Source organism: Eptesicus fuscus, chromosome 3 (genome assembly GCF_027574615.1).
Source record: "Eptesicus fuscus isolate TK198812 chromosome 3, DD_ASM_mEF_20220401, whole genome shotgun sequence".
In the NCBI taxonomy this organism is placed as follows: domain Eukaryota; kingdom Metazoa; phylum Chordata; class Mammalia; order Chiroptera; family Vespertilionidae; genus Eptesicus; species Eptesicus fuscus.
The window spans coordinates 112566072-112576963 of record NC_072475.1 but is presented as its reverse complement, the minus strand read 5'-3'; the positions used below and the strand labels follow the sequence as shown (position 1 = coordinate 112576963).

General features: G+C 43.4%; 1 non-coding gene across 1 annotated transcript; it reads right to left on the bottom strand.

Annotated features, from left to right (window-relative positions):
* Positions 1 to 214: 214 nt before the first annotated feature.
* Positions 215 to 343, bottom strand: LOC114229980 (small nucleolar RNA SNORA3/SNORA45 family). Its single transcript, XR_003615823.1, has one exon. It is a non-coding gene; the product is annotated as a small nucleolar RNA SNORA3/SNORA45 family (small nucleolar RNA).
* Between the last annotated feature and the right edge of the window lie 10549 nt (positions 344 to 10892).

The window sequence follows — 10892 nt, the reverse complement described above, 5'->3', positions numbered from 1 at the left end:
CTATTCTTTGCTCAATTTCCTCTTCTTCTGGCACCCCTATTATGCAGATGTTGTTTCATTGCATGGTGTCCCCAAGCTCCCTTAGGCTCTCCTCCTGATTTTTAAGGTGTTTTTTTTTTCTAGTTGCTACTCTGCTTGGGTCTTTTTTCCTACTTTGTCTTCTAGCTCATTGATGTGGTCCTAAGGTTGTTCTTGTCTACTCTTTCCCCCCCCCCTATGTTTCTGATTTGGGCACTACCAGGGGCACTTAATGCCCGAGTCAGTGAATCAAGACCAGCAGATTCTCTCTGAGAACTCTAGCACACCAGGACAATAGCTGTCAAGATGTAACTCTAGTCTCAGGTGTTCTTGACTACTCTTGATGCTCTCTATGGTGTTCTTTATTGCAGCTATGTCATTCTTCATTTCTGCTTGGTTCTTCTTCATTCCCACTTGATTCTTACACATGTTATTTAATTTGTCTTCAATCCTTTTCAGCTTCCTTATGACCATTGCTCTGAATTCTTTTTCTGACAAATTGCTTGCCTCCATTTCATTTATGTCCTTTTCTGGTGATTACTCATTTTCTTTCCTATGGGGGCTGTTTTTTTGTCTCCACATTTTTGCTCCTCTCAGGGTGTCTGGTTATGTGGCTCACTCTCTACCATGTTGACAAAAGGCAAAAATAAACTTGACAAGAGACAACACAGAGGGAACAAGAATGTATTCACAACACCAATAACCCCAAATAAAGGTGACTCTCACAGAAAAGAGAATTAGGGGAGAGAAAAGAATGCAAAAATGATATTGAGAAAAGTAGACAAGGTAAGAGAGAAAAGAAAAAAGAAGAAAAGAGAAGGGGAAAATATTTATATGGGGATAAAACTCCAGAAAACCAACAACTAATCCAAAACATGAAAGCAACTAAGAGCCATTAAAAAAAAGGAGGGGAGCCGAATCTTAAGAGGCAGACCTTATTTCCAGAAGGTAAGGTAAAGGAATTGAATGAATGGGAGAATGGCCACAATTCAGTATAGAAGAGGTAGAAAGAGAATTAGTGTATAAGAAGAAAAGTAAAAAACAAAATACTCAATTAAAAAATAAAATACTAATCCTTTCTAATAAAAGGGTAATATGCAAATTAACCTTCACTCTGTCACAAAGATGACAGGGCCCATAGCCACAAGATGGCAGCACCCAGTCCTCTCAGCCCTGCCAGATTCCCCCAGTCCTGGGGGTCAGCCGCTGAGAGTGGTCAGTGTGAGCGACCTGGCTGAATGCTTGCTTCATCCCTGTGGTGACAAGGCAAGTGATCCACCCTGGCTGCAAAGGGCCTCTGGGTGGTGGGCCTGGAGTGGCCCGGGGGTGGGGGAATGCTGGCTTCATCAGCCTGGCGACAAGGCAAACATTCTGTGATTGGCTGTGGATGGGCCTCTGGACTGCGGAAAGCCTCTAGGCAATGGGTGGGGAGTGGCCAGGCCCCTCAGAGAGCTACTAGTACACCAATTTGTGTGCATGGCTACTAGTAATAATAATTATAATAAAATAATAATTATTAAAATTTATATCTTAAAAAAAATATATATATATATATATATATATACACACACACACACACACACACACACACACACACACACACACACACTAGGGGCCCAGTGCACAAAATTCGTGCACTGGGGGTTGAGGGTCCCTCAGCCCAACCTGCCCCCTCTCACATAATGGGAGCCCTCAGGGGATGTCGTATTGATGGCTTAGGCCCGTGCCCCACGGGGAGTGAGCCTAAGCCGCAGTCTGGCCTCCCTTTGTGGGAGGCAACTGGGCTGATCAGGGGAAGGCACCAGCCCCATCACCCTGCTGCTGCAGCCACTGCCAGTCATCGCAGCCACCAAGGTGTTTTCATCAACCCGGACTCCAGTCCCTTCACCATGAAAAAATGACAACTTTCTTTAGGCATTTTCAAGATGTGTCTTTCATAGGATATGCATTTCTTTATTTATATTTTATCCTCACCTGAGGATATGTTTCCATTGACTTTTAGAGAATGTGGAAGAGAAAGGGAAAGACAGAGAGAAACATCAAAGTGAGAGGAACACTTTGATTGGTTGCCTCCTGCATGAGCCCTGATCTGGACCCCAGCCAGGGAGGAGCCTGCAACCTAGATACATGCCCTTGATCAGAATCCAACCCAGACCCTGCTGTCTGCAGGCTGAGGCATTATCCACTGAGTCAAACCTGCTAGGGCAGGATATGACATTTCTTAGCCCTCCAGCAGCAGACCTTCATTTTTTTTCTCCAGAAGTGTGGTGGAAAAACCCTAGATCAACTTTTTGGATTCTTATTACCCACGTTACTAAGAATATTATCAGTGGCATATAGGAAGCTTAGCCAATGTGCAGTCAGAAAAGGTGTTTCCTCTATAGTTCACACCAGTTGAGGGCTGGGTCCTGCCCAGGCCTAAAGCCTCTGGCTGAAGCTTTAGGCCTCAGCAGGCCCCTCCAGCTCCTTCTGATTACCGGCTCAGCCCCTGCCCAGGCCTGCCTAGACCGAATGTCTCTTGGGTAGGAGCGGACACCCAGCTCCTGTGATCAATCACAGGGGGTCTGCTCCTGCCCAGACTGAAAGCAGACACCCAGCTCCCTGCCCAGGGGATGGATTGCAGGGGGTCCACTCGTGTACCAGGCCAAAGCAACCCTCAGCTCCCTGCGATCAATTGCAGGGCATCTGCTCTGGTACCAGGCCAAAAGCCTCCACCGGAGGCTTTCAGCCTGGTGCCAGAGCAGACACCCAGCTCTCTGCGATCAATCGGAGGGGGTCCGCTCATGCACCAGGCTGAAGCAACCCCCAGCTCTCTGCAATCAATCGCAGGGAGTCCATTCGTGCACTAGGCCGAAGCAGACACCCATTTCCCTGCGATCAATCGGAGGGGGTCTGCTCATGCACCAGGCTGAAGCAACCCCCAGCTCTCTGCAATCAATCGCAGGGAGTCCATTCGTGCACTAGGCCGAAGCAGACACCCATTTCCCTGCGATCAATCGGAGGGGGTCTGCTCATGCACCAGGCTGAAGCAACCCCCAGCTCTCTGCAATCAATCGCAGGGAGTCCATTCGTGCACTAGGCCGAAGCAGACACCCATTTCCCTGCGATCAATCGGAGGGGGTCCGCTCATGCATCAGGCCGAAAGCCTGCAGCAGAGGCTTTTGACCAGGTGCCAGAGGAGACTCCCAGCTCCCTGCGATCGATCACAGGGGTCCGCTCCTGCAACAGGCCGAAGCAACCCCCAGCTCCCTGCGATCGATTTCAGGGGGTCTTCTCCGGCTCCAGGCCAAAAGCCTCCGCCGGAGGCTTTCGTCCTGGTGCTGGAGCGGACACCCAGCTCCCTGCGGTCAATCGGAGGGGTTCTGCTCATGCATCAGGCTGAAAGCCTCCTTCGGAAGCTTTTGGCCTGGTGCCAGAGCGGACCCCAGCTCCCTGCAATCCATTGCAGGGGGTCAGCTCAGGGCGCCTATGTATGCAAATGAACCGCCATCTTGGTTGGGTTAATTTGCATACTTGCCCTGATTGGCTGGTGGGCATGGCTTGGGCATAGCGAGGTTGCAGTCAATTCCCATATTACTCTTTTATTAGGTAGGATAAGAAAATTTATATATATATAAAATTTAAAAAATTTCCCATGTCTTTAATCTATCTATCTATATATTCATCTATTTTTGGAAAAGGACAGTAGAGTAGAAAGCAGATAGGCCTGGGTTTGGTAATGAAACTAATTAAGCTTTTAGTAGAAGAAGAAAACAAGCAAGGAGAGGAAAAACAAAAGCATAAAAATAAAACAAAACAAACAATCAAACAACAACAACAAGAAAGTAAAAGAAATTGGCTATCAAAGAAAGAGAAAAGAGAAGGGTGCATGGACTTGGAGCAGGGGATAGGAAATTAGATATATGAGTAAGCCAACAGAAACTACTATAATAGTAATGTGTTAATAAAGCAGATAAAGATCAGTTTTTAACAAGGAGTAAAAAGAAAGAAGAGAGAAAATCCAAAGCAGGAATAGGAGAAGAGAAACAGGATGAAAAAGGGAGACATGAAGAGGAAAGCGTTGGCATAAAGAAAAAAATGAGATAGAGTAAAATAATGATAAAAAATAAAAATAGAATGTAGAACACTAATCCAAAAAAATGAAAGGTTAAAAAAATAATGATAATAAATAAAAATAATAACCCAAAAATAAAATAATGAAAAGAAATTTTTAGTTTCGTAACACATTGAGTACGGATCCTGAGAATGCTCATTATTTCTGTTCTAAGGCTTGTGGCCAATCACGAGAATTCTTGTTTTTCATTGTCATTTAGAAAGAAACAGTGTAATGGAAAACGCATTTGCTAAAGTTAAAAATTACAAAAAGAATTAAAAGTGATTAGTCTCTTGTAATTAGTAATAAAAATAACTGTTTTTTATATCAATTTGATACTTTTAACTTGCTCAGTAACCATGGATAGTGACAAAGAACATGATAAAATTCTGGATATATTTGCTGACAATTTATCAGATATTCCAAGTGAAAGTGATGAAAGCTTTGACAGTGGCAGTGATATAATTATTCCTCCAAAAAGGCAAAAAAAAAAAAAATATATAGTAATTTCAAGTGATTTCAAACCTGAAAATTTGAACAATTCCACACATGATTTTGAATGTAAATTGCCTCATGGTTGCTGAGATGATTGGTCAAAAGTGGACTTTCAACCTAATTTGGAAAAATTTGAAGGTAATTCTGGGGTTACAGTTATATTGTCTGATTTTAAGAACATAATTGAAGTCACCAACTTGATTTTTTACGACAATCTGCTTGAACTATTTTGTCATTAATTGAACATATATTACAACCAAAATTTGGGAAAGCACAAAACTTTGAAAGCAATAAAGTGGTCTCCTGTTATTCCAACAGATATGAAAAAAGGTTAGGACTTATAGTGCTAATGGGGTGTACTAGAAAGGATACCTGAAAAGAATATTCTACAAATTTAGTTCTAGCTGTTCCAATATTTCCTCAGATAATGAGTTGAAATCATTTTGAACAAATCTGGACTTATTGGAATTTCAGTGACAATGCAAACATGACTAAATCTTTATCCAGGCTATTTAAAATTCAATCTGTACTCGACCACTTTACTATTAAATTTCAAACAATGTATAAATCTACACAAGAATTATCATTAGATGAAGGCATGATTCCCTGGAGGGGACATCTTCTATTTTGAACTTACAGCTTATCTAAAATTATTAAATATGGTTTACTTGTAAGAATGGTATGTGAGAGCAAGGCTGGGTATATTTGCAATATGGAAATTTGCACAGATGAAGGAAAAAAATTGAATGACTCTATTCTGTCACTACTTTGGCTGTATTAGGAATTGGGGCATCACATATACCAAGATAACTATTACAGTAGTGTTTCAATTGCAGAAACTTTATATAAAAAGAAATATCCTACTAAAGTTTGCGAAGAATGCAAAAGTGAGAGAAGAGAAACACATTACATTTGTCAGCTTTGTTTAGTTCCACTTCATATTACACAGTGCTTTACAAAGTATCATACTTTAAAGAGATATTATCTTTTTTTTTAATATATTTTATTGATTTTTTCACAGAGAGAAAGGGAGAGGGATAGAGAGCTAGAAACATCGATGAGAGAGATACATCGACCAGCTGCCTCCTGCACACCCCCCACTGGGGATGTGCCCGCAACCAAGGTACATGCCCTTGACCGGAATCAAACCTGGGACCTTTCAGTCCGCAGACCGACGCTCTATCCACTGAGCCAAACCGGTTTCGGCAAGAGATATTATCTTGTAAGAACATGTAATTAATAACTTCAAAATGCAAAGGGTATTTAATTTTAAAGTGTGCCTTTAACATTTATGTAAAATGATTTTTGTACTCATACAATAGAAACTTACCTGGCCACTGGGTTAAGCTAGCAATAAAACTACTGGACCGCAATGTGTTAAGTAAAAGATAAAAAAAAAATAAAAAAGTGAAGTAGTGAAGTTTGTTCATAGTCAGCACTGTGTTGAAGTTCCCATCGATCCTACTGCTCCTCTATGTCAGATGCCACAACTTTGATTTCAGGCAGGTGGGTTCAATCTACCCCTTTGTTTTTCTTCTTGCTTTCAGTCCTATTTACACAAGTGTCTCTTTCTGACACAGGCTCTAAGTGGCAGTGTTGCTGTATTAGTTTCTGGGACCAAATGGCCCCTCAACCCAGTCCCTAAGGGCTCCCTGGGGGTATTTGGAATCTTTGTTTCCCTGCCAAGCTCAAGGCTGGGTGCAGCTGTGCTGCTAGGAGGGGTCTGGTTTCCAGGAGAAAAATGTCTGTTCAGGGTTGGAGGTACCAGACTGTCCCAGAGCTGGCTTTCTAATAATTTCTTCCTATTTTAATCTCCAGCTTCCATAAAACCTCCTTCCCCTGCATCGCTGCCTCGGTGATTGTTTGTAATTGAAAGATCCTATTCACTGGGTTTAGTGAGTAAAGGCAAGGAAGTTATAAAGACAGAACAACTGCGCTGCCGCATGTCTCTTTCCCCCCAGCACTGCACGGCCAGTGCAGAACTCCAGGCTGCCTTTCTGGGTGCAGCCTCCCATGGATGTGGGCTTAGATCTAGAGTCCCCTGCCTCCAGCAGCCCTGTGGACCCTCTTCCACAGTTGAGCACTACACTGTCCCCAAGGGACTCGGATTTGGTATAGTGCAGTCTCTGTCTGAGACTCTAGTCCTGGCTACGTGCATTTCTCCCTCCAGCCCAGATCCCTGATCCTACCATTTTCCAGTCAACCTTTGACCTTTCCGACCATGGATTGTTGCACCAGCTGTGTTTCATTCGCCAATTCAGGGTGGATGTTATTGGATTTAGTTGTTTCTTCTATCTGTTCCATGAGAAGGCACTGAACCAGTCCGCCTATTTTGCCTCCATTTTGTCTCTCCTTGGACAAACTATATAGGAGCCCGCGGCTGGGAATGCTGGAGTCTCAGTGTTTGTGGGTTCACAGCCGAGGCATCAGGTCCCTGGCCAGTGTGGCTGTAGGGTCCTTGGTGGTGTCTGATGTCTCCCTGGATGGAGGTGAGACTGGGCTCCCAGTCACAGCCACTCTCCTCTTCAAGATGGTGTGGTCTCTGTGGCAGAGCCAGCCACCCCAGGAGAGATTGCAGCGGTAAGACAGGCCACCCAGCTAAGGAAGCCTGGTCCGCCAGCCCCCAACAGTTTTATAATATAACTGTCTTTCACTCACACATACACACATGCCCTGCATTCCTCTTTTACTCCCTCACTAACTCACACTCTCTTCCTCACTGATGTCCTGTTGGCTGCCATCTAGGATCTTCTGATGATCTTTATTTTGATCATTTGATTAAGGTGCTATCTGTCAAGCATCTCTACTCTAAAATTATTCTTTTCATCTTGCAATAATAAGTAATTTCTACAAAGGTAATGTGAGACTCTAAAATATTCTGTTCCATATCAAACTTTCCATCCATTCATGTATTTGTTTACTAGAGGCTCGGTGTACGAATTTGTGTACCAGTGGGGTCTCTCAGCCTGGCCTGTGGGATCGGGCTGAAACCAGCTCTATGATATACCCCGAGAGGTCCCGGATTGCAAGAAGGTGCAGACCAGGCTGAGGGACCCCACCAGTGCATAATGGGGCTGGGGAGGGACATAGGAGATTGGCCAGCCAGGGAAGGACCGTGGGACAGCTCTAGGGCATGTCCAGCCCATCTTGCTCAGTCACGATTAGCCAAACCCCAGCAGTAAGCTAACCTACCAGTCGGAGCATCTGCCCCCTGGTGGTCAGTGCACATCATAGGAAGTGACTGAGTGTCCTTAGAATGTCATTAGCATATTACTCTTTGATTGGTTGAACGGCTGACTGGACGATCAGACACTTAGCATATTAGGCTTTTATTATATAGGACAGTGGTCAGCAAACTAATTAGTCAACAGAGCCAAATATCAACAGTACAACTGAAATTTCTTTTGAGAGCCAAATTTTTTAAACTTAAACTTCTTTTTTAAAAATTACTTTATTGATTAAGGTATCACATATTTGTCCATAACCCCCGCCCCCCCATTCCAATCCCAACCCCCACCCCCACGCATGCCCCCACCCCCCTGTTGTCCGTGATCAATGGTTAGGCTCATATGCAAGTGCACAAGTCCTTTGGTTGATCTATCTCCCTTATCCCCACCCTCCCCTACCTTCCCTCTGAGGTCTGACAGTCTGATCGATGCTGTTCTTGTTTTTCAGTCTATGTTGTTCATCTTTTCCCCTAGGTGAGTGAGCTCATGTGACACTAGGAATACACTTATAGGAACCAAAAATGAGACAAGCAATAATGGTAATGCTGACAGGCAAATGAATCAGTCTATAGTGAGTTGCTTTCTGGGCCAACAGTTCTTTTGAGGCCAATTTCTATGTCCAACAGTTCTTTATGTGTACATAACAGCAATGATATCTCAGTTCTGGATGGTGGACAAATGGTGGTAATGCAGGTCTGACCCTCTCTGGTTTGGTCCTGGGAAATCTGCAGTGACGCACATCTGCTGACTGCTAGTATGGCAAGGCATCGTCAGCGTCTTTCATCTCTGTACTGCTTCTCTTCTGTCTTCATGGCTGGAGCACTCCTGTCAATTCCTCTATGTTGCAGGAATCCACATGGTCTCGGAGTTGTTTTCTGAAAATACACAAACATATTCTCTACCAAAAGTTAATAAAGGAATCTTTTCTATAAATTTGACTTGTGATCCTTTTTCATTTTTTGCCCAAACGATTTTCCTTTGGCTTGTTTTGACATCATGCATGTTTTACCTGGGTGTCTTGCTGTTAGCATTACAAATGAAAGTTAATTTTCTAAAGTAAAAATTTTCTAGATATTATTTATTTACAAGATATTTTTCCTTACATGATATTCTTCTACCATCCCCCCTTTTTTGGTTTAAATATTAGGAGGCTTTTGGAAATTTTATGCTGTAATCTTGATAGCTTTTAAATTTTATTTTTTTTTGCACTAAAATATGGCTGCTTTAGGTTCATTACATGTTGCGCAATTTTACCATGAGATGAACTACCAATAAAAATTTTAGTTAACACTTTAGGAACAGCTTTTTTGTCCAGTACAATGATTTTTCTAGAATAGTCACTTATTTCAATTGGCCAATTTAAATTAGTCTGAAAAATTGACTACTATTTTACTGTCAAATTTAATATTTTAACAACCATCTTATTTTACCCTGTAAATATTAGTGGAGAGGATTGTTTGCCTTCTGAGTAGGCCCTGAGCATTCCTGGTGCTAGGCTAGATTTAGATATCAAAGACCCCAGTTCCCTGCATCATGGGTGCAAGACATCTCCATCAAGTCTTGTTACAGTGAGAGGGCATCTGCTGTCGGCCAAGTCTCTGTTACCTGGGTCCCGATTTGAGCTGGGCATGGGAAGCTAAGCAGCCATGGGAGCAGGAGACCTCCCTCAGCTGGGGTGAGGGTTCAGGCGCCTGCAAACTTGGAGGTGTGAAGGTCTGTGCCCCACCTCTGTTGACCCCCAAGTTCTCTCCTGATGGCCCCTTTGCAACTGTGCCTGTCTTAGGTTGTTCCTTTCCTGAGGAATCTTACCCGTTTCTGGCTAACCAGCCATCCTCCAGGGCCAAGCAGGGTGATGTGAGGTTTAGTTCTGTCTCCTTGGTCGCCTACGCCCCCATGGCCTCCATGCCTAGCACCTGCCTTGGGATCCCCTTGCCTGCTGGCAGGGTCCCAGCACTGATCACATATCTTGTGGAACCCAGGTTTCTTCTCCAAGGAGGCCCAGCTCACCCCACTGGGTGAGAGACAGATCCATGGTACCAGCCATCATGAGGCTTCAACCTCGGCATGAACAGAAGCTCAGGCAGCAGCTGTTGACAATTGGATTGTGAGAAGCGGGTCCCTCTTGGCCAAAAGGGCAAGAGGGGCCAATTTAGAATGCTCAGGTACCTTCCCAGGAGGCCCTCTACACAGTGGAAGGGATTTAAACCCTTTCATGTCCTTTTTAAATTGCTGTCAGACATTCAAAGAATTAGTTTGTAAGTTTGTTTGGGATAATTGTATATTACGCTGTTGTAATTCTAAAATATCTAGAGATGTGTTACCTTTGTCTCCAAGCACCAAGATGATGATTTTTTATTGATCCCCAAGGGTGCGAGGTACTATTATAGGTAATGGGGGTAACACAAATCTGGAAAAAATTATAATGGCATTGTAGAATGGCATTATATCCTGTAAGGATATTCTTTGCTCTAGGCCATGGCAATTCCATTTCAAACTGTCTGCCAGTTTCTTTTTGTATAGGCAAGGTCTTAGCTACATTTTCTATACCTCTCCCAGGAGCAACTAGTGGTAGTCCCTTTCTTTGGTATCCACACAAGCCAAAAACCTCTCTTTAATTTTACATACAAAGGAGCAATGGTTTGATTTTGTGTCATACGAAAGGGAAGCTAAGTGGAGTCCCCTGTGTAATTGTACTTCCTTGCCCCACCCATGGTCCTCCTGGATGACCAAGGTATTTGGTATTATTGGTGAATACATTAGGAGGGGGATCAGCACTCGTAAGGGCTCTTACCCATGAAGAGTCAGGAACATAAGTCCAAAATACTTCCCCATTTGCTCCAGATAATCTTACTGTACAGCTGTTGACTGCTAGCATGGCAAGAAAGATGTTCTCAGGCATCCTTGGGGTTCTGGTTACCTCACAATTTCTTTTTCATTTTTATTTTTAAATTTTTTTTATTTTTATTATTATTATTTTTTATGTGTCCTTATTCCCCCATTATCCCCCATCTCCAACTCGTGCCCCACCCCCCTGTTGTCTGTGTCCATTGATTAGGCTT